Here is a 20350-nt window from a genome sequence, read left to right as displayed (position 1 = left end):
GCTTGGGGTCATTTTTTAATCCAACAGCAAGCTATTTGCAGTCATGGGATGTGAATGAGGAGAGGATGCAGGCTAGCTAAGCCCTAAGTGGTGCATATTTCCAGGCTAGACCATCATATACATCATGGTCATCCTCATTGTCCTCTCCTGGATTTTCCTGTCACCTTTGTTTTCACTGTGGGGACAGACTCAGAAATGTCAACTCCATCACCCAGCTTCTGTTGTCTAAGAGTCACTTCATAAAGTTGGGGAGGCCAGCCAGGGCTCCATGAGACCCGGACTCAAATAAAACAAAATAATAATAGCTGAAAGAGACAGGTCACACACAGATGGTTTAACACCTCAAGGTGGGCAATAAAACGTAGGAAAGCTCAGGCAGGCACAGAGACCAGAGAGCGCTCCAGATTCCAGGTGGTTGACAAGGAAAGGCAGAGGAGAGCACATCCCACAGACAGAAAGGGGCATAAGCACAGACACAGCAGGCAGCCTTCAAGTATAGGGCCCGTGCTTGTACGAAGCGGAGTGAGCTGGACTATGAAGGGCATGCAGATTGGTTTGTTTACTTGCTTTCGTGTGCTGAAACAATGCCTTTTGCTATCTCAGGCCATCCTGGAACTCACTATGTAGCCCAGACTGGCCTCTCAAACTTGGAACAATCCCCTTACCTCAGTCTTCCAAGTGCTGGGATTATACAAATGTGCCGTCAAATTTGCTTTTTGGCTTTTTTGGTGTTTTTTGGAAACAGGGTTTCTCTATATATCCCTGGCTGTCCTGGACTTGCTTTGTAGATCAGGCTGGTCTTGAACTCACAGAGATCCACCTGCCTCTGCCTCCAGAGTTCTGGGATTAAAGGCGTATACCACTACACTCAGCCAATTTTTTTTTTTTTTAAAAGACACTTTTAAAATTTTTGTTTTTGAGACAGAGTCTCTCACCATGTAGCCCAGGCTGGCCTCCAACTCCTGACCCTCTCACTTCAGCTTTTCAAGTGCTGGTGTGACAGGTATGGACCACCATATCTGGAACATAGCCATTTTATAATCTTTTGTTGTTGTTGTTGTTGTTGTTGTTGTTGTTGTTGTTTTTGTTTTTTTGAGACAGGGTTTCTCTGTGTAGTCCTGGCTGTCCTGGAACTCACTCTGTAGACCAGGTTGGCCTGGAACTCAGAAATCTTCCTGCCTCTGCCTCCCAAGTGTTGGGATTAAAGGTGTGCACCACCACTGCCTGCCTAGACATTTTAAAGTATAGACAGTGGGGGATCATTCATAAATACAAATGTAAGCAGTGTTAAGGCTCCCCATCCTTTGCCTTTAATAAGCATGCCTCCTCCAAGCCTCTCCCAAGCTTCTGGCCCAGATATTTTTTGAAGCAAATCCACCTGGCTCAGTCCATCTGGATCTCTCTGCAGATCTTTGCATTACATATTTATTTATGTATTTATTTATTGTGTGTGTGTGGTCGAGGGAGTGCCATAGTGCACATGGTAACAAAAGGGTAACTTTTGGGAGTCAGTTCTCTCCCTCTAGGGATTGAACCTTTGTTGTCAGGCTTGGTGGCAAGTGCCTTTACCCACCGAGCCACTTTTCTGGGTCCCATCCCCACAGGTTTAAAAGCAAAAGGACATTATACCACAGGGCTATGTGTGACTTGCCCTCTATAAGCACTGAGAGACCGTGAAGAAGCTCAGGTCCCGGTGTCTTGCTAGGCACATCTGTCTGAGAATGAAGATGAAGAATAAAAGTTAAGATATCTTGTCCTGAATAGGCTAGTCTGGGGTCTTATATGCCGCCATTACCCACAGACTAACTCAAAACCTGTGTCTAAACCCGTTGCCACCTGCAGTCCAGAAGAGCTCCGTTTGAGCATTTTGTAGCTTCAAGCTTGCAGAAGGGCAGCAGCTCCTTGCCTTGCTCAGTTACATTCCTAGTCCTGAGGTCACAGTGACCAGTGCAAGGCCACCAGTGCAGCCAGAGTGCAGCAGCGCTCTTCTCAGGCAGGCTGGGTGGAAGCTGCAGCAGCAGATCCACCAGCTTCCCTGGGCTCCTATGCCCACGGCCAGGGCGAGCAGGACGGCACACGTCTGTGTGGGATAACGTCAGCCTGTGAGAGCGTGCTGGCTTGCTTGTATTCACGTGCCTGGAATCAGAGCTCTTGTCTATCCCACCCCCCTTGGGTCTTCCCAAGACATTTGGGACCCAAGGGTCCTGAACTGTATTGCTCTGGGCTCTTGGGAGATCAGTTGGGGAAGCAAAGGGGTGGTGCCAGGACAGTCTCCATGTGTGTGTGAGCTCTGCAGCCACTCCTGGCCTGATTGTCACTGTCCATCTCTATAGTCCAGGACACTTACTTTCACCTCAGTGGAGGAGCACACTGCTATTACACTCACATGTCATAGCTAACGGAGTTACGGGCTCATGGTAATTGAACACCGTGTGTCAGCAGCTCTAAGAGAAGAGGAGATCCTGAAATCTTGGGAACTGATTCAACTCCCAGGATCTCAGACCCTTGGATTCAGCCCAGTAGTCTGGCCCTGCTGGACCCTCCTATCAAGCCCTGGCGCACGGCCTGGCTAGTGTCTACTATAACTTTTAAAGTTCTGTTCATAAACTTTCAAAAAGAGAGCACATGTATACTGCAGCTGCTGAGTTTTAATAAAGTAAAAGAAACTGGGGCCCAAACAGAGCCCAGAGCAGATGTCAAGGGCCCCAGGAGCCCTCCCGAGGTCCCTTGCCATCCTAGTTACCTCTTTGTAATGTGTGACCCATATCCAGCTGGCCACCTCAGGATGGCAATACCTTCCTTCTCAGGCTGTGCACTGATGATGAGGGAGGCCCAATGAGTTTATGGAGTCGCTAAACTAAACCTGACCTTTAAAGATGCTTTGTTGTGACCATCCAGTTCTGGGGCCCCTAGATCAGAGTTGAACTTTTCAGATGTTTAGAAAAGCAGCCAATTCTATGTGTAGAGGAGTCAACTATGGCAGGGGCTGAGGAAGTACATTTTCATGGGCTTTGAGGCTCTGGGTATGGCACTGTGGAGCCCTGGTTTCCGTAGCCCTGCCTTGCCTGGTACAGGTCCCATGCGGCTTGATTTTGAGTACCACCTCCTTCCTGGTTCCTGGGGGTAGGAAGAGACCCCACTTGGTCCACAGCCAGCTAGACAGCTGCCATCATTTACATGGCTTCTTCCCTATTAGAGTCACCTCTGAAGACTTACTAGGGCTTAAAAGCCTTTCTAATGAAATATGATATCCACACAGAAAAGAGCATGAGTCATAAACACTCAATTTAGTGAAAACTAACCAACTCCAAGATAAACACAACATACCTTCCATCCAGACACCCCACTTTGTGTGCCTTTGAGGTACCAACTGCTCCCACACCTTTGAGGGTAATTTTTACCCTAATCTAACTCATCATATCTTCAATTCACCTATTTTAACCTTTATATACTAATTGTAGCACAATATACACACACACACACACAGATACATACATACACACAAACACACACACACCATGAACAAGATCCATCTGCACAGTGCTAAGAACAATGATTCCTCTTCTTTGCTGCATAGTATTCCAGTACACAACCACACCCCAGTAGACTTAAGCATTCGGCCCTGGTTCTTTTGTTTGTTTGTTTGTTTTGTTTTGTTTGTTGGTTTTTTGTTTTTGTTTTTGTTTTGTTTTGTATTTTTTCAAGACAGGGTTTCTCCATATAGCCCTGTCTGTCCTGGAACTCACTTTGTAGACCAGGCTGGCCTAGAACTCAGAGATCTGCCTGCTGCCGCCTCCCAAGTGCTGCGATTAAAGGCATGCGCCACCACTGCCCAGCATCGGTCCTGGTTCTTTGGGCTGTTTGATGGAGATAATGATGATGAGCTGTGCTGGTCCTATGAGGAATCTCGGGTGAAAGTTTGTTCATGTTTCTGTTGGGCCATGAGCTGTGCTGTGCGTTCATGCTCAGAGGGTTATCGTTTTTCAGGTCAAGTTCTATTTATTGCAAGAGGACCATGGTTCATGGGCTGGGACTCTCTGAAGGTGGACATACTCTGTCTCAGGGAGGTAAACAACTGCCCCTGGGGCCCGAACACAGATGGATGCAACAGGTACAGGTTCAGAATCCAGGTGACCTTCAGATATGTGAGGTTGGTTGCTTTCCCTCCCAGCCACTCTTCTGAGTGATCGACTTCTGAGTCTGCCAAGGTCCTGTGTTCCCACAAGAGCACCCAGAAGATCACCAAGGGAGAAGATCTGTCCCCACTTGAGCAACCTCAGCACACGCCCCTACTCAATCATGCTTCTTAAAGGCTGTGATCTCCAACACACCAAATCCCTTGTCTGACCTCGAAGATCAAAGTCTTTTTTATAAAATCCCTTCCTCACATTGTCCAATTGGGATTTGGCCATGCAGACGGAGTACGGCCCGATGGAAGACCCTAAAGAAAGAGCTGTGTGCCTTGTTCAGTAGATCCTCAATGCCAGGCACACCAAAATCATCCAGGAAACTTGTTAGACTCCTATTCGTGAGCCCCACCCCTGAGGATCTTGAGTCAATAGATCAGGGGTGGGGCTGGGATTTTTATGTTTTAACCCCTGGTTACCACAACAGCCTGCTTCGCAGAGCAAAGGCTGCTCCCCAGATCCATTGACTCCTGTGTCTACAGATGAATGGAAAGGATATATATTTAGGATGGATAAGGGAACTTAGGATGTACAGAGTCCTGAGATGGAGGGGGTGTGGTTGAGGTCCAGCACCTTTAGGTCAACAGAGGATGCTCCAAAGCCACCCTTCACTCACCGGGGGCTGCTGGCCCAGTGTGCACTCTTTCCTCATTGCTAGAAGACTGTTCTCTACCTGCTGTGACCAGCCAGCCTGCCTGGTTCTGTTCTAAGTTGCCCTGCTCAGGGGAGGGAGAGGACAGATGGACAGAAGGCTAGGCAGGGCCAGGCTGGAGAGAAGGGAACTCAAGGAAGGATTGGATATGGAGCCTTGGCTGAGAATCTGCTGGTATGAGCAGTCCCATGGTATTAGGATTCCTGTTGTGGGGGAGGGACCACAGAACCTCTCCCTTCCTGGTGGCTCTTTCCAACCCATGGGCATGAACAGACAGGCCGGGCAACAGTTAGACACACAGGCAATGTGAGTTTTACTCCAGCGTGGCTGTGGGATCAGAAAGGTGGCTTACTTATGTGTGTCCCATCAATGTCGTGTGTGTGTGTGTGTGTGTGTGTGTGTGTGTGTGTGTGTGTGTGTAGGTCTGAGGACAACTTGCAGAAATCAGTTCTTTCCTTCCACTGTGTGGATTCTTGAGATCCAACTCAGGTCGTCAGGCTTGGCAGTAAGCACCTTCGCCTGCTGAGCCATCTTGCTGGCTCTCAGAAGTCTTTTCCAGAACAAAACTAAACTCAGGGTTGCTGAAGATGAAGGTACTATGTGCTCACCACAGTTTTAGCTTACAGTAAATGTTCAATTAATGTCACCTGCCTCTGAGAACTGCATGTCTCCACCCTCCCCTGGACCTCAGTGCATCACTAATGATGGCTTAAGGGAGGGTTGGCTCAGAGACTTAGGGGAATAGGTAGTTCATCCTCTTTCCGATGGTTGCTGGGCTCTAAGGAATGAGGGACTCTGCCCCGGGATCACTCAGTCCCTCTGGTGACAACCATGCCATTGGGGTTGTAAGGTTCCAAGCATGGCTTTGTGTTGTTCACATCCTGTCCTGTTTGGTCTCCTAACAGCCTGATGCTTATTTCCTGGTTGATGTATAAAAAGACGAAGGTTTGGTCAGGTCCCCTCATTGGCTGAAAGTCACCAAGAAGCCATGGGCCAAGGCAGGACTCGTCTGTACATGACTGCTGAGCTATACTTCCTTGCCCTACCTGGCACATCTTCCTGTGCCAAAGTTGGAGGTAGAACCTGGCAAGGAGTGGCCACACCACCGAGGAGCTTGTGGGTAAAGGAGCAAGGACAAGACACGGCATCCACTCCCTGTATCTGGGTGGGGGGTGGGAGGGTGGGAAACTGGAGCAGGAAGCTCTAGTGTAAGCTCATTTATAGATGGAAATGGAGCAGAGAGGGCACCCTGCATATCTCTGGACAACACACAGGGTCAGGAGGACCATCACCAGAAGCCATCTAAGTGGCCAGACTATATCTCTGTCTTCCCTCCTCTCTCTTCTCCCCTCCTATCCTCTTCCCCTTCCTCCCTTCCTTCTTCCCCTGGTCCTCCTTTCCTCCTCTTCCTCTTTCCCCTCTCCTTCTCTCTCCTTTCTCCTCCCTCCTTCCATCTCTCTCCTTTTTTCCTTGCAGATAGATTCAGGGCTGTATACCTGCTTGGCAGGGAGCTGAGACCCCAGCCGATGTGTAGCATTTCCTCTGCTCATGCCCTTTTTCTGTCCCCTCTGAAACCCTGGAAGAATTCATATCTCTCAGGCTGCTTCTTCACCTTTGAAACAAATCACTGCAAAGAGAGTGCAGGCCTGCAGGTGTGTGCATGTGTGTGTGTGTGTGTGTGTGTGTGTGTGTGTGTGTGTGTGTGTGTGTGCAATCTCAAGCACATATGCCTATGTCTCTGGGACTGCTCCCAAAGAGCTCCTGGGCACACTGGTGACCAGTGATGTGTGGCGAATTCCCACATTCCACAAATTTTTGAGCATGTACTGTGGTAGGACTGACTTCAACTTGTCAGCTACATCAGCATCTCACCTGGCCTCTTGCCAAATGCTTTTCACACTAAGTCTTTCAGGCCCCCAATCCTCCGGGGAGGTAAATGGGAACACTGAGGCTTGAGGTGCCAGAGATGGGGAATCACAGAGGCTGAAGAAGACAAAGAGAGCCACCCTTTTCCAGTATCTTTAGCATGGTCTTCATAGCAGTTTACAAGAGCAAACAACAGTATTCAGACAGCGACTACTAAGTCATTCATGCACGATGTTCACTGCGGTCATTAGCCCCAAACTGCAGAAGTTACCAGAGGATTCAGCTCGTTTCTTGTATGAGTGTGTGTTGAGAGTTTATGTGTGTATGAACTGAGTGTTCACATGTATGTGAGCTCGCATACACGTGAACACACATGCACATCTCTGTGTGTGCACACAGAGGCCAGAAGTAGATGCTATCTCTCTCCACCTTATATATTGAGACAGAGTCTCTCACTTGAACCCAGAGCTTGCTAATCCAGGGAGGTTGATAGCAAGCTTACTTCAAGGATCACACATCAACCTCCCAAGCACTCAATTACAGGTGGGCTGTCATACCCACCTGACACTGATGTGAGTTTGGGGAACCAAACTCAGGACTTTTACAAGGCAAGCATTTAGTAGGCTGAACCATCTCCCCAATCCCCATCCTGAACACACACACACACACACACACACACACACACACACAAACACACACTGTTTTCTACTTAAAAATATAATTCTGTGGCTGTGGGGTCAAATCCAAGGCTTTGTGGATGCCAGGCAAGCGTTCGGGCACTGAGATATGGCTTTAGTCCTATTTTTTTTAAATCAATAAAACTAAATGAAGTTATTTAACACATGACATTTTTTTTGCAGTAAGAACATGTAAAATCTACTCCTAGTAATTTTCAAGTATATGATTTGTGTGTGAGTTGGGGAGGGGCGCTGGGGAGTGAGAGCCTAAACCCTGGTGCATGCTCAGCAAACGCTTCGCCACTGAGCGACATACACTTCAGCTCACTTCTTACTTTTTATTTTGAGACAGAGTCTCACTAGATTGTCCAGGCTGGCCTTGAACTCTCTCTGTACTCCAGGCAGGCCTGGAACTCGTGATCTTCCTGCCTCTGCCTCCTTAATAGCTGGGACTACAAGTGTGCATCACCAGGATCAGCTCTAGTTCCTTATTAATTAAGAGTCACCTATTGCACAGTGAATCTCCTGAACTCACTCCTAACTGAAATACAGTGTCTTTTGATCAGCACTTCCTGTCTCTCACACTCAGAACTTTTGGTAACTGTCACTTCACTCTTGGAGTCTGTTGATTCAACCTTAGAGTTTCCCTGTGAGTGAAATTGTCCATACAGTGTTGGCTTTCCGTGACTGCTCTGCCTCACCTAGCTTCAGCTTCATCTGCCTTGTTAGGAATGATGGGGTTTCCTTCTTTCTTCAAAATCTTGTTTTTTTATTTGATTTTCTTTTGAGAATTTCATATTCTCAATGTATTGTAATGTATTTATATCATCTCTACCCTCACTCTCCCTCTCTGCTACTTCTGTGTTCCCTCCTATTCTCTCTCAGATTCATAACCTCTTTTCTAATTTTATACACACACACACACACACACACACACACACACCCTATTGAATCCATTTAGCATTGTTGTTCGTACATACATGCCTTTAAGGCTGACCACGGGGATTGGATAACCATTGAGAAAAGATGAATTGGAGAAAATTAATTCTTCCTCCCCCATTAGCCATTGCTTGCCTGTAGCTCTTCATCTAGGACTGGGGCCTTGTGAAATTTCTCGAATCCATGTTGGCGTGTCAACTGTTGCTGTCAGCCTGCAGGTCACACTGCTGTGAGACAGTATTCTGGACATCATAGGAAGGCTGCACCCATGAGATCTCAACAGTACATTTGCATAAAATTTTCTTTTTATCTTATCTATTTATTTTTTTTAATGTTAGCTCCATTCCATTTTTATTTATTTATTTATTCCGTGTATCCATGCATGCCCTAGGAAGCATGTGACAGTCAGTTCCCTCTTTCCACCACATGGATCCTGGGGACAGAACACAGACCGTCAGGCTTGGAGACAAACACATTTCCTGCTGAGCCATCTTACCAGCCCCTCCCCCTTTTAAAGTCTGAGTAGTATTCCATTGTGTGTACAGACTATATTGTCTTTATCCATTCATCAGATGATGGACACGTGGGTTGTTTCCATTGGGTAGCACGAATGTGCTGCCACGAACGTGGGTGGGCAGACTGATTCCATTTCCTTTGGATGCCCGCCCAGAGGTGGGACTGCTGGACCATATGGTAGTTCTATTTGTAGTTCTTTGAGGAACCTCCCTGCTGTTTACATCACCAACAACACGCACTAGGCTTCTCCCTCCACACCCTCACCAGCACTTGTTGTCTTTAGTCTTTTTGATGACAGCCATCCTAACAGACGAAAGACAAGCCTAGCGATTAAGTTATCCAAGGCCACCCAGGTCGGAACCTGAGGTCTGGAGACTCAACTGTTTTGCAAAGGGATCTGCTGAATCAAAGAGGCAAGAGACAGAGGCCTGTTCAGCAGGTCTGCTGGCCTCTGCGTTTTACTCTGTTCTTTCATGTTCTTGCCTTCCTTCCTTCCTTCCTTCCTTCCTCCCTACCCCTCCCTCCCTTTCATCCTTCCTTCCTTCTTCTTTCCCTCCTTCCCTCCCTTCCATCCATCCATCCTCCCTTCCTTCCATCCATTTTTTGCTCCCTTCCTTCCATCCTTCCATCCTCCCTTCCATCCATCCATCCATCCATCCATCCTTCCTTCCATCCATTTTTTGCTCCCTTCCTTCCATCCATCCTTCCTCTCTCCCTTCCTTCCATTCCATTCTTCCTCCTTCCCTTCCATCCATCCTTCTTTCCATCCATCCTCCCTTCCATCCATCTTCCCTTCCTTCCTTCTGTCCATCCTCCCTTCCATTTATCCATCCTCCCTTCCATTCATCCTTCCTCCCCCCTCCCTTCCTTCCATCCATCTTTTCTTCCTCCCCCTTCCTTCCTTCCATCCATCCTTTCTTTCTCCTCCATCCCTCCCTTCCATCCATCCTTCCTTCTTTATTTCCATCCATCCTTCCTGCTTTCTATCCTTCCTTCCTGACTGCCTTCCTTCCTTCCTTCCTTCCTTCCTTCCTTCCTTCCTTCCTTCCTTCCTGCCTGCTTGCCTCCCTGCCTGCCTGCCTTCCATCCTTTCTCCCTCCATCCCTTTTTTCCTTCCTTCTTTCTTTACTCTCCTCTCTCTGTTTTGTTTTGAGACAGGGTCTGATGGAGCTCAGGCTTTCTTTGAGTTTAACTCTCTGTAGCCCAAGATGACCTTAAACTCTCGATCCTCCAGCTTTCCTCCAAGTGCTGCGCAACGGATCCCCTAACTGAATGTTGTGTATGCCATCACAGCTGGCCTCTGTGCTCTTTCTAACAAAGATCTCAATGAATGTGGTTAGTCCCAGCACTGAAGAGGCAGAGGCAGGCAGATCTCTGGGAGTTCAAGGCCAGCCTGGTCTATGTAGTGAGTTCCAGGCCAGCTGTGGTTCCATAGTGAAACCTTCCCCGGAAAAAAAGCTCTTCTACTCCTACAGAGCTGTTCTATCTCATAATTCCCCTGAAATTATGAGATAGACCTCGGTACATCCTGGGTCCTCCAGTCATTACTTGGCCAGATGCTCCACAGTTGAAGATGTAGACGAGTCTCTGAGTCTAAATTCAGACCCCAGGGGAGGGGCTCTGCCCATAGACCCTTGGTTAGTACATACCAGGCAGGGATCTTCGAGTTCTGACCTCAAAAATCACTCTCAGTGAAGCTCCCCACAAACCTGGAGGGGGAAGGTGGTCAGAGGGACCTGGAGTGGTGGGGTGGTTGGTGGCCAATAGGTGGGGGTGGGTGGGTCTGAAGAGCCCTTCCACTATCTCTGCAGAGCATCTGGGCAAGGCTTCTCCCTGGCTCAGGCAGTTTTAGCTCACACACAGCTACTCTTCCTTAAGAGGCAGTAGTCTTTGTTAGTCTTCTGGGTGTCCAGCTACTACAAGGAAAGGGGAGAGTCCTCCTGAGCTTGGCTTTCTCTCACTCAAGTCCTACTCAGATCTGACCCTGCTTAACTTCCATTATCAGATGAGACTGGGCTTGTTCATGGTGGCGTGGCTATAGCTGGGCTCTGCCCCTCTGCTCAGGTTGGAGAGAGACATGGGAAAATAATTTGCTTCTCATCCACATGTAAACTGGCTTTGAGGAGGGGCATCAGTAAGCATCCACCAGAGGCATTCACCACTCAGTGCCAGTCAGCTGGTGCCACATAAGAGCCCCAGGCCATGTCTTCCAGTTTTGCAAAGAGGAGCTGAAATCCAGGTTTGGGGGAAAGTTTCTTAGAGTTGTCATATGAATAACTCACCATAAAAACAAAACAAAACAAAACAAAAAAAAAAACAAAAACAAAAAAAAAACAAATGGTGGATTAAAAAAAAAAAAACCACCAAATAATAGGATGATCTGTCACAGGCTACAAATAGAACTGGATCCTCCCAGTTGGCTTCATAGGACACCCTTGAAGGTTGTTTAATTAATTAATTAATTTTTTGAGACAGGTCTTCTCTATTTAGCCCTGGCTGTCCTGGAACTTACTCAGTGGACCAGGCCGGCCTCAAACTCAAAGAGATCCTGCCTTTGCCTCCCAAGTGCTAGAATTAAAGGCATTCACTACCACCATCCAAGTGCAGATTGTTTATTTTAATCAGTGTGTGTGTGTGTGTGTGTGTGTGTGTGTGTGTGTGTGTGTGTGTGTGTGTGTGTGTATGTATGAGTATACTACATGTGTGGACACATGCTCATACAGATGTTAGAGGATGACCTCAGGTGTCATTCCCCAGGACATAATCTACAGCACATGGTCTCTTATTGGCCAGGAGCTCACTATTTAGACCAGGCTGCCTGGTTAGGGAGTCTCAGATCCTCCTGCTTCTGCCTCTGGAATTCAAGGTGTGCTCTACTACAGCCAGATTTTTTATGTGGGCTCTCCCGATTGAAATCAAGTCCTCATGATTAGATAGCAAGCACTTTACTGCCTGAGCCATCTCCTCAGGCCCTGCACAGTGCTAAGGCTCTGGCCCACCACCATGGACACTCTTCTCTGTGGGCACAGAGCTAAGGCACTGGTCCACCACCATGGACATTCTTCTCTGTGGGCACAATGCTAAGGGACTGGCCCAACACCATGGACACTCTTCTCTGTGGGCACAGAGCTAAGGCACTGGTCCACCACCATGGACACTCTTCTCTGTGTAACTGTCACTCAGATCTGACAGTGGCATCCTACTCTCTGCAAGTCTCTTTGGACTCAGGGCTTTTGGCCACCTCTCTGCTCACACAGACACCCTCATTCCTTCTTCCTTCCATTGCCCCACACACCCCTCTGCCCTTGCCTCGGAGTCTTGCATTACCTGTGTCTTTGGCCAGGAACCCTCTTTCTTAAGATAACTGCATGGCTATCTTCCTCACTCTGACAGCATCCTGCTCTCAGGTCACCCGTCCTTCCGAATTCCCTTCTAGGACATTTTTTGCCCATCCTACATGGTTTCCCTGTATCTCACCTTCATGGAAGGACACAATCATATAATCTCTCTGCACCCTTTCCACAATAATTCATTTTTCTCCACAAGAATGTAGTCCCCCACAAGCAAAAAGAAGTTCAGCTTCTCTTATCCTTTGTTCTAGAACTCCAGGTAGACAGTTCTACTTCATGAGCTCTGAGTGAGCCAGAAAATGGATCTGGCAGAGGAGACCCTGCACGGAAACCACAATTGACCCATTGCCCCCCCCCCCCATCATCTTTCTTCTTCCAAACTCACATGCCTGGGAGCTCTTAGCATCCTTCATATGCCCCGCCCACACAATTGCATTCCAACTCTTGAAGACTCCAAGTATAAAGCCTTTGTGGGGACCCTTCCTCTATAAAAAACATTTAAAATAATCATACAATTACAAATTAACTACAGTTATATTTTAACACAACATTGGTATGAGGGTGGGCATTTTATTGTCTATGATCGCACTGTCTTTGGGGCTGGGAATGGGACCCAGATGGGGCAGAGTGCTTGCCTAGGATTTATGAAGCTCTGGTTCAACCTATATCATCATTTACCCAGGTGTGGGGGTGTGTCTCTGTACTCCCAGCACTCAGGAGATGGAGGCAGGAGGATAAGAAGTTGAAAACTATTCTCAGCTACATAGTGAACTTAAAAACAGCCTGGAATACAGGAGACTGTCTCAAAATAAATAAACAGCGTTCCCCACAAACAAATCAAAAACCCATTGTCTTCGATCTAAATGTTGATTTTTTTTTTATTTGAATGATAAAGAAGCTCAGACATCTTCCTGGGCCCTGGGAGAGCCTATGGTGCATGGTAGATAAGTGGACCCTGAGCAGCCCCTCCCCAATCCCACTCTTTTCTGTGCCACACTCTGTAGCCAGGTTGGTTTATGTAGTTCTGAGGGTAGAACCCAGGGCTTCTTACAAGCTAGGCAAGCATGCTACCCACTCTGCCAGCTTCCTTTTGAGTGATTGTTCATCCTTCTGGTCTCAGGGATGGGTGGAGCTGATGTTTCCAGATCCTCTCCTAAGAAAGCCTCTGGGGCTGCTGTAATCTCCATACATTGCTGGTCCTAAAGGATGCCACCTGCCTCCTCACTCTGTGCATCCTCTTGTCATTGCATCTGTCCTCCTACATCCCTGGGAAGTGGGTCAGAAGAGTTCTTATCATTTCCAGTAAATGAAGGCCAGGTGTCTTTCTCAAGGTCATGTGATCCATCTACTGGCTGTTGTCTGCACTCCTGCATCGAGGGCCTTTGGTGTTTTTACTCAAACACTCAGTAGTGGCTGCCTACAAACTAACAGATGGATTGAGTCCTCTGGGTTTTGTAGATGAGAATTCCCTTTGGCTTAGGTGGCAGTGCGGGAGCTCTTGCCCAGCACAAAGAAGTAGGAAAGTCTTAATCTGGTGTTAGATTAGTTTTCTCAAAACAGTCCTGCTTCTCCTCAAACACCCTGGAAGGCTCTCTGCTACCAGGGAAAGAAAGGAAGAAAGGGGAGGAAAGGAGGGAGGGGGAGGGAGACAGAGACAGACAGAGACAGAGAGATTAGACTTCATGGCTGACAACTATGCAGAACTTACAGTCTGTTTTGAAGGCACACTCCCTGCTCATCAGCCCCACCCCGCTATAGCAAACAATACATTTAGGATTTCCTCTTGAATGCCACTAGAATCATCCTTAGCACCGGATGTCCAGACCAAAAGAGGCACTAGAAGCAGGACCTAAGAACATTGCAGCACTGAGTTCACTGCTGTTGCCCTGGGTTTGAGAAGAGGGAAAAGACTTTCCAAGTTTAAACAGCACCTGAGCTATCAACCAGCACTCCTGCTGTCTTGGATACATAGATGCATCAGATTCCAGAAGTGGGGAGTCTGTTCAGGGGTAAGCCCTATTGCAACTGGGGGGAGGGTGTCATGGGCAGCCATGCAAGCCTGTTTCCTTCCCTTGAGAGCTGGAGTAAAAGGCAAGGTCTTTCTTTCTACCTTCCTTAACATTTATTCATGTGTGTATTTGTTCATCTGTGTGTGTGTGTGTGTGTGTGTGTGTGTGTGTGTGTGTGTGTACCACAGCAGGTGTGTGGAGGTCAGAGGTCAATTTGTGGGAGTCGGTTTTATCCTTCCAACATGTAGATTCTTAGGAGCTTTGGAAATACTGCTCGTTAACATCAGCCTTCTGCTGGGAAAAGGGAGGTTGTTGGCCCTTGAAGGGCTACACAGAAAGTCTCTGTTTTTGCCTAGGTAAGAACATATTTTCCTCCCTCCCTCCCCCACAAGGGTTTCGGAGTTCCAGGTCTTAAGCTAAGGTCTTTGATCCATTTAGAGACAATTTTCGTGCAGCTAGATGGTCAGGAATCTGGTTTCAACTTTCTGCATGTGGCTATCTAGTTTTGTTTTCCACATGACCCACCTATACCACTCCTGAGATTTACCCAAAGGATGAAGACAATGTGTCACAGACATGTACCACATTCATTGGAGCAATATTGACAACAGCTAAGACATAGAACCAACTCAGGGATCCATCAACAGAGAATAGATAAGGAAAATGTGTATACAAAAAAAAAAGATTTTTTTTTCAGCCATAAACAAGAACAAAGTTATATCATTTGTAGGAAAATAGATGAAGCTGGAGATAATCATATTAAAAATTAGGTCCATTCCAAAAAAGTCAAATATGGGTTTGCTCTCATTTGTGGTTTTTAGATTTTAATGTATGGTATAAGATTATGAATGTTTATATAAAGTAAAAGTAGGAGTAGAACTGTCTAGAGGTCAAAGGGGACAAACGAGAAGGGTATGAAAAGTATAGGAGATGTGGAGGTGGGAGCCTTATGCTCAACATATAAGATATACATGTATGAACACTTAACAATTAAAGTTTAAAAGGGGGAGGTGTTACACAGAGGCCGGATGTCCCTCTGCTCTGTGCTCTGGTATTTCTAGGAAAGACAGGAGCATTTTCTGGTGCTCCTTCAATTGAGGCTTGGTCTGGCTTTGAGTCATCCATCTCTCCATAGAACAGACATCAGTCAGAGTCACAGACTCCCGGAGTTTAAAGTGACACGCCATACACGGGCTGCTGCATGTGCTGTGACAGGCGTGAAGATCACCGCACACCAGACCAGATGTCCCCAGACCTCTTCTGACAGGACTCAGGACGCTGGGCAAGCAGAGCCAGCTTGTCAGAGTGGAAAGGACTTCTAGGGGTCCTTCAGCATGCGGCTCAGCCCAGTATGCGGCTCAGCCCTGAGTTCTCTATCAGGTGAGGGGCAGGGCTCAAGCCCCAGCCCTGCTTTTCACAACACAGTCATCTTCAGGTTGTTCATTCATCAGCCTAATTCTGTTAGGAAAAGAAAGTTCTACCTTCAGAGTAAGAAACAGCCCTGGAACCATTGAGCCATCCTTACCTCACTGAACCTATTACACACAACACTTACAAAGAGGTCTGTGGAGTGGAGCTGATGTATGTGGCTGAGAACACACAGTGAATTGGTGAGCTCAGATTCTGGGGTGCTAGGGGACCTTCTCAGGGATCTGACCTAGGATTTGTGCAGTACTAGTTGGTGTACATATGGGTCCAAGGCTGGTGAAATCTCTCAAGGCCTCTAGGAGACTCCTTTAATGTCTGCTGGAGCTGCCTCTATGTATACAGTTCAGAGAGCCATGCCTGATGAGCCAGAGCCATGCCTGAATGAGCCAGAGGGACCTTACAACTCTGCAGCTCCTTTGTGTAGAATGCCCTCCACAAGTCCAGCTTGGACTGATTGCTGACCCCAGGGAAGGGATCATCTGGGACACTCTGGATCAGTGGTACCAAATTCAGTGCCACGAAGTTCTTGAACATCAGAAGCAGTGTTCCGAGGAACTGGGAGCTGAGTCACACACAGGATGACCAAAATCACAGCCCCTAAAAAAATCCTATATCAACAGGGCTGGGAGCATGGCTCACTTGGTAGAGCGCTGGCCTAGTGTGTGCAAAGCCCTGGGTTCCATTCCCAACAGTGCATAAGCCAGGTGATGGTGCACTCCCATGATCCCAGAATTTGGGAGATAGAGGCAGGAGGATAGGAAGTTCAAAGCCACCCTTGACTACATAGATACATAGTAAGTTTGAGGCGAGCCTGGGCTACACAAGACCCTATCTCATAAAAACAAGCCAGGGCAGATGTGATGATTCAGCACATAGAGGTACTTGCTGCCAAGCTTGATAACCTTAGTTTGTTCCCCAGGTCCCACCTGCTAGGAAAGAACCAGTTCCATTAAGTTGTTCTCTAATGTCCACATATGTGCTGTGAGTCCTCCCCTTCCCTTCCCTTCCCTCCCCTTCCCTTCCCTTCCCTTCCCTTCCCTTCCCTTCCCTTCCCTTCCCTTGCATCGTGTGTGTGTGTGTGTGTGTATCTATATGTGTGTCTGTGTGTTGATCTCTATAAATAAATAAATAGATAAATAAATAAATAAATAAATAAATGTAACAAAGATTGGAAGTTTAAAAAATAAAACAAGCAAGCAAATAAGCAACCCTGTGCTTTGTGTTGCAGATGAGGAGATGCAAGATCAGCTAGAGAAGGGCAGGACACCTAATACCAGAAGTCTTCCTTTTCCACAAACTCACCTTTACTAAGATGGGCCCGTCACTGAGACATGCTGGCACTGGATGATATTGGGAACCAGGCCTCAGAGGCTAGAGAGATGATGGCTCAGGGCTTAAGAGTACTGGCTGCTCTTCCAGAGGACCTGGGTTCAATTCCCAGCATCCGCATGGCAGCTTCACAACTGTCTGTAACTCCAGTTCCAGGGAATCTGACATTCACACACAGACATGAACGTAGGCAAAATACCAATGCACATAAAATAAAAAATTATTAAAGAAGAAAGAGAACCAGGAAACCAGGTCTCACATCTGTACTCTCACCCACTTTATTTCCATAAATTTGGAAAACTAATGATTAGCGAAAGCAAGCCTCTACCTGAGGCCACACAGCTGGTTCCTCTTCTGTGAAGTGGGGCTGGGTCTCACACAGAGGCAGCCGAATTTGTATCCTCAATTGGTCCTCAAGGGAACCTCAAGGGGGTCCTCAAGGGGTTGGTCCTCACAAATAGATGTGTATGATAGCTCCACATGACAATCCAAAGTCAGCCCCTTTGCCTGTGTCCCCTACTTGTCTGTCTGGGCCTGGGGAGCTGGGGAGGGCCAGGCCCCACCCCAGACAAGTACCCGCTAGCAGCTTCCCAGAAGAGCATGGAGTAGGGCCAGCAAGCCGAGACCTGCTTCCTGTTCCACTGGGGCCCAGGCTGGACTCTCTCCAGAGATGTCAGTGGGCCCCAACCTCACCCCATCCCAGGCTCTGATTCATTGAGAACTAGGAATATGAGACATTCACCAGGCTGTACGCAGGCACCAGGCCCTGTGCAGTGTGTTTGTGCTAGCAACTTTTCTTTATTTTCCTAAAACCCAGGGGGTAAGAAGCTCTCAACAGCCCATCTTCCAGACAAGGAGAACAAGGTTCCCAGAGATCAAGCAACGGACTCAGCAATACAGTTGGCTGACAGATGGCGCTAGGACTAGGGTCCTAAGAAAATAGCATCATCTTCTGGTGGCCCAGTTGGGGGAAAATCCCTGGCTGTCATCCTCACTCTGAAACTCTGGGCAAATCCCCTTCTTCCTGTGGGACTTTATTTTCCTTCCTCTTAAAAAAAAAGATATATCTTATTTTTAATGTATATGTGCATCTGTGTCCACCAGCCCCGTGCTGATGGAGGCCAGGAGAGAGTGTTGGGTCACCTATAGTCGGAGTTACAAGTGGTTGTGAGCCACTAGATGTGAGTGCTGGGAATCAAACTGGTCCTTAGGGATTTAGGCAAGTGCTTTTAACTTCTGAGCCATCTATCCAGCCCTGTATTTCCCCCCTGCTCTGAACAGAGAGGACCATTTCCAAAGATCTCATTTTGTTCTCCCATGACTTTCCCTAGGTCCAGAGCCTCCCATTTTCAGCTGGTATCAATTGAGCTAGGTGTGCACCCAGTATTGATTCCCCCACCCAATGGGGGTCCCACTATGAGTAAGGAGCAATTCATGAAGCCCGATGTTCAGTGGGGGAGGACTGTCACTGGATAAACAGGGTGATGCTAAAGACCCTGAAGTGACACAGGCAGTATTGGGGGGGTTGCTTCAAATGGGAGTCAGGGAGCATCATGAGAAGAAAAGTAGGGTCTTGTGAGAGAGGCTTAAGTGGAGGGAGCCACAAAATCAACTGTCTTGGGTAGCTCCAACATTGAATGTGTTTGCAGAGGGCAAAGGCAGATCCAGTAGTAGCTTGGGGAACAGTGTGATGGCATCACCAGGTGGTTCCAGGATCTTTTACACCATCCTAAGGTGATAAGATTGTAATCTAAGAACTATGGGAAACTTAGAAAAATTTTAACTGGTAAATGATATGAAGATATGAACTGTTGTGCATTTTTACAAGAAGTCTCATGTAGTGCTCCTGGGTATGGGAGGTTCAGAGGGTAAGATAGGGAGGCCTGGGTGCCTCTATACCCTGAGAGCATGCTCACCTGTTGGTACTAGGTGCCAGGAAACAGCCACGTGTGGGCACAGTGTCCTCCCTCCATAGGCTGCCTGCCTACTGTGGCTGTCTGTCAATCCTATACTTTGCATGTGGGTACCTGCATCAAGCTACCACCCCAGAGGGTGCATCTCTCTGCCTCTCATCCTCCAGAGAGACCCTGTGGCCACCTCATCCCTACAGTGCATCTTAACGGGTCGGCTTGGCGCCTATGCCGGCTGAGCCTACTCTTGTTGGGACCTGCCCATTGCTGGTGCTGACCCAGGGGAACAGGAAGCGCCCTGCACAGCGGGGCACGCAGAGCGGCTAGGGCGGGCTGCAAGCACCTGGCAGAGCTGAGGATTCTTTACTGGGGTAAGGGCTCTTTCCTCCCGGGATTTCAACTTCAGAGAGCACACAATCCTGTGAGAGCTGGGGTCTGAGTGACTCAGGGTCCCCTCCTGCTTTAGAGTCTGGGGGCGGAGTTCCTGGATGGCTTCTGCGTGTGCTGCAGGACGGAATAAGTAAGGTAAGAACCGGGCAGCATGGGGGGTTGGGGGGTGAGGGGGTGGGCACGAGGGTGAGAAACACTGATTTGGGGACCTCCAAGTGTGGTGTCTGCCTCTATCCAGTATCCTTTTGCTGAGGTTAACTCCAGGCGCCCCAACAAGGTCTTAAGCTGCAGACATGGTGTTGAAGTTAGAAGGGTGGGCTGCCCCTCTTCTGTCCCAGGCTTCCAGAACCCTGGTCAGGTGGATTTTTCGTTCCTGCCTCCCATCTGGAAACATTTCCTGCAGGCTGTCAGGGAACCCTGTGCCCTGTTCACTGAGGACTCTGAGAAGAGGTAGCGCCCTTCTCCTTTCCCCCTTGCCCTGGAAATTTAACTCTTCGGTGTCTTTGAAGAGCAAGATAACCAGAAAAACGAGTCTGTCCCGTCTTACCCAGGAATGCTCCACACATGGCCCACAGCCAGGGTGTCCCTGGGAATGAGGTTTCCAGGGGCAGACTGGGCTTCAGTCCTCTCACTGGGCTTCCAAGTTAGCTTCTATCCCTGGTTCTCTGGAGCAGGCTCGGCTCTATGGGACACAGCAAGCGGACAGAGGAGTAGAGAGGACAGAGGAGTCAGGAGATTAGTTCAAGGAGAACCAGTTCCTTGGACCAGTTCAGACCTGGCCACCTACCATATGAGCGGGCTAAAGCCACATCTCTAGAATGGGACTCTTTGCCCACTTGCACAGGAGTACAGAGCCCCTTTGAGGTCCATTTTTGGCTGTGACATTTCCTGAGTCTAGGAGTTGCCTATCTGGAGTTAAGTTCTGTCCGCAGTGGGTAGGGGTGAGCTAGGTGTCCCTAAGCCCAAGACAGGGGAAGCAGCCCAGCCAGTGACTTGAGAAGCTCCATCCAGTTCCCAGTTTGCCTCCTGGTAGGTGCAAGGCCCTGAACTTATCCTTCTCATTCTCCCTCTCCCTCTCCCTCTCCCTCTCCCTCTCC

General features: G+C 48.1%; 1 protein-coding gene across 2 annotated transcripts in view; it reads left to right on the top strand.

Annotated features, from left to right (window-relative positions):
* The window catches only part of Fat2 (FAT atypical cadherin 2), an 89948-nt gene that overhangs the window by 3936 nt on the left and 65662 nt on the right, over positions 1–20350 (top strand). The window contains exon 2 of one of the 2 annotated variants that reach the window (XM_031351604.1): positions 19330–19388. The exons of the other annotated variant lie outside the window; for it this stretch is intronic. The gene's annotated coding sequence lies outside the window, so the exon portion shown is untranslated. The remainder of the gene's footprint in view (positions 1–19329; positions 19389–20350) is intronic. 2 annotated transcript variants of the gene reach the window in all.

The sequence above is a fragment of the Mastomys coucha genome, unplaced genomic scaffold, assembly GCF_008632895.1.
Source record: "Mastomys coucha isolate ucsf_1 unplaced genomic scaffold, UCSF_Mcou_1 pScaffold5, whole genome shotgun sequence".
Classification (NCBI taxonomy): Eukaryota; Metazoa; Chordata; class Mammalia; order Rodentia; family Muridae; genus Mastomys; species Mastomys coucha.
The sequence above is the reverse complement of the archived record's forward strand: the minus strand, read 5'-3'. Positions and strand labels throughout refer to the sequence as shown.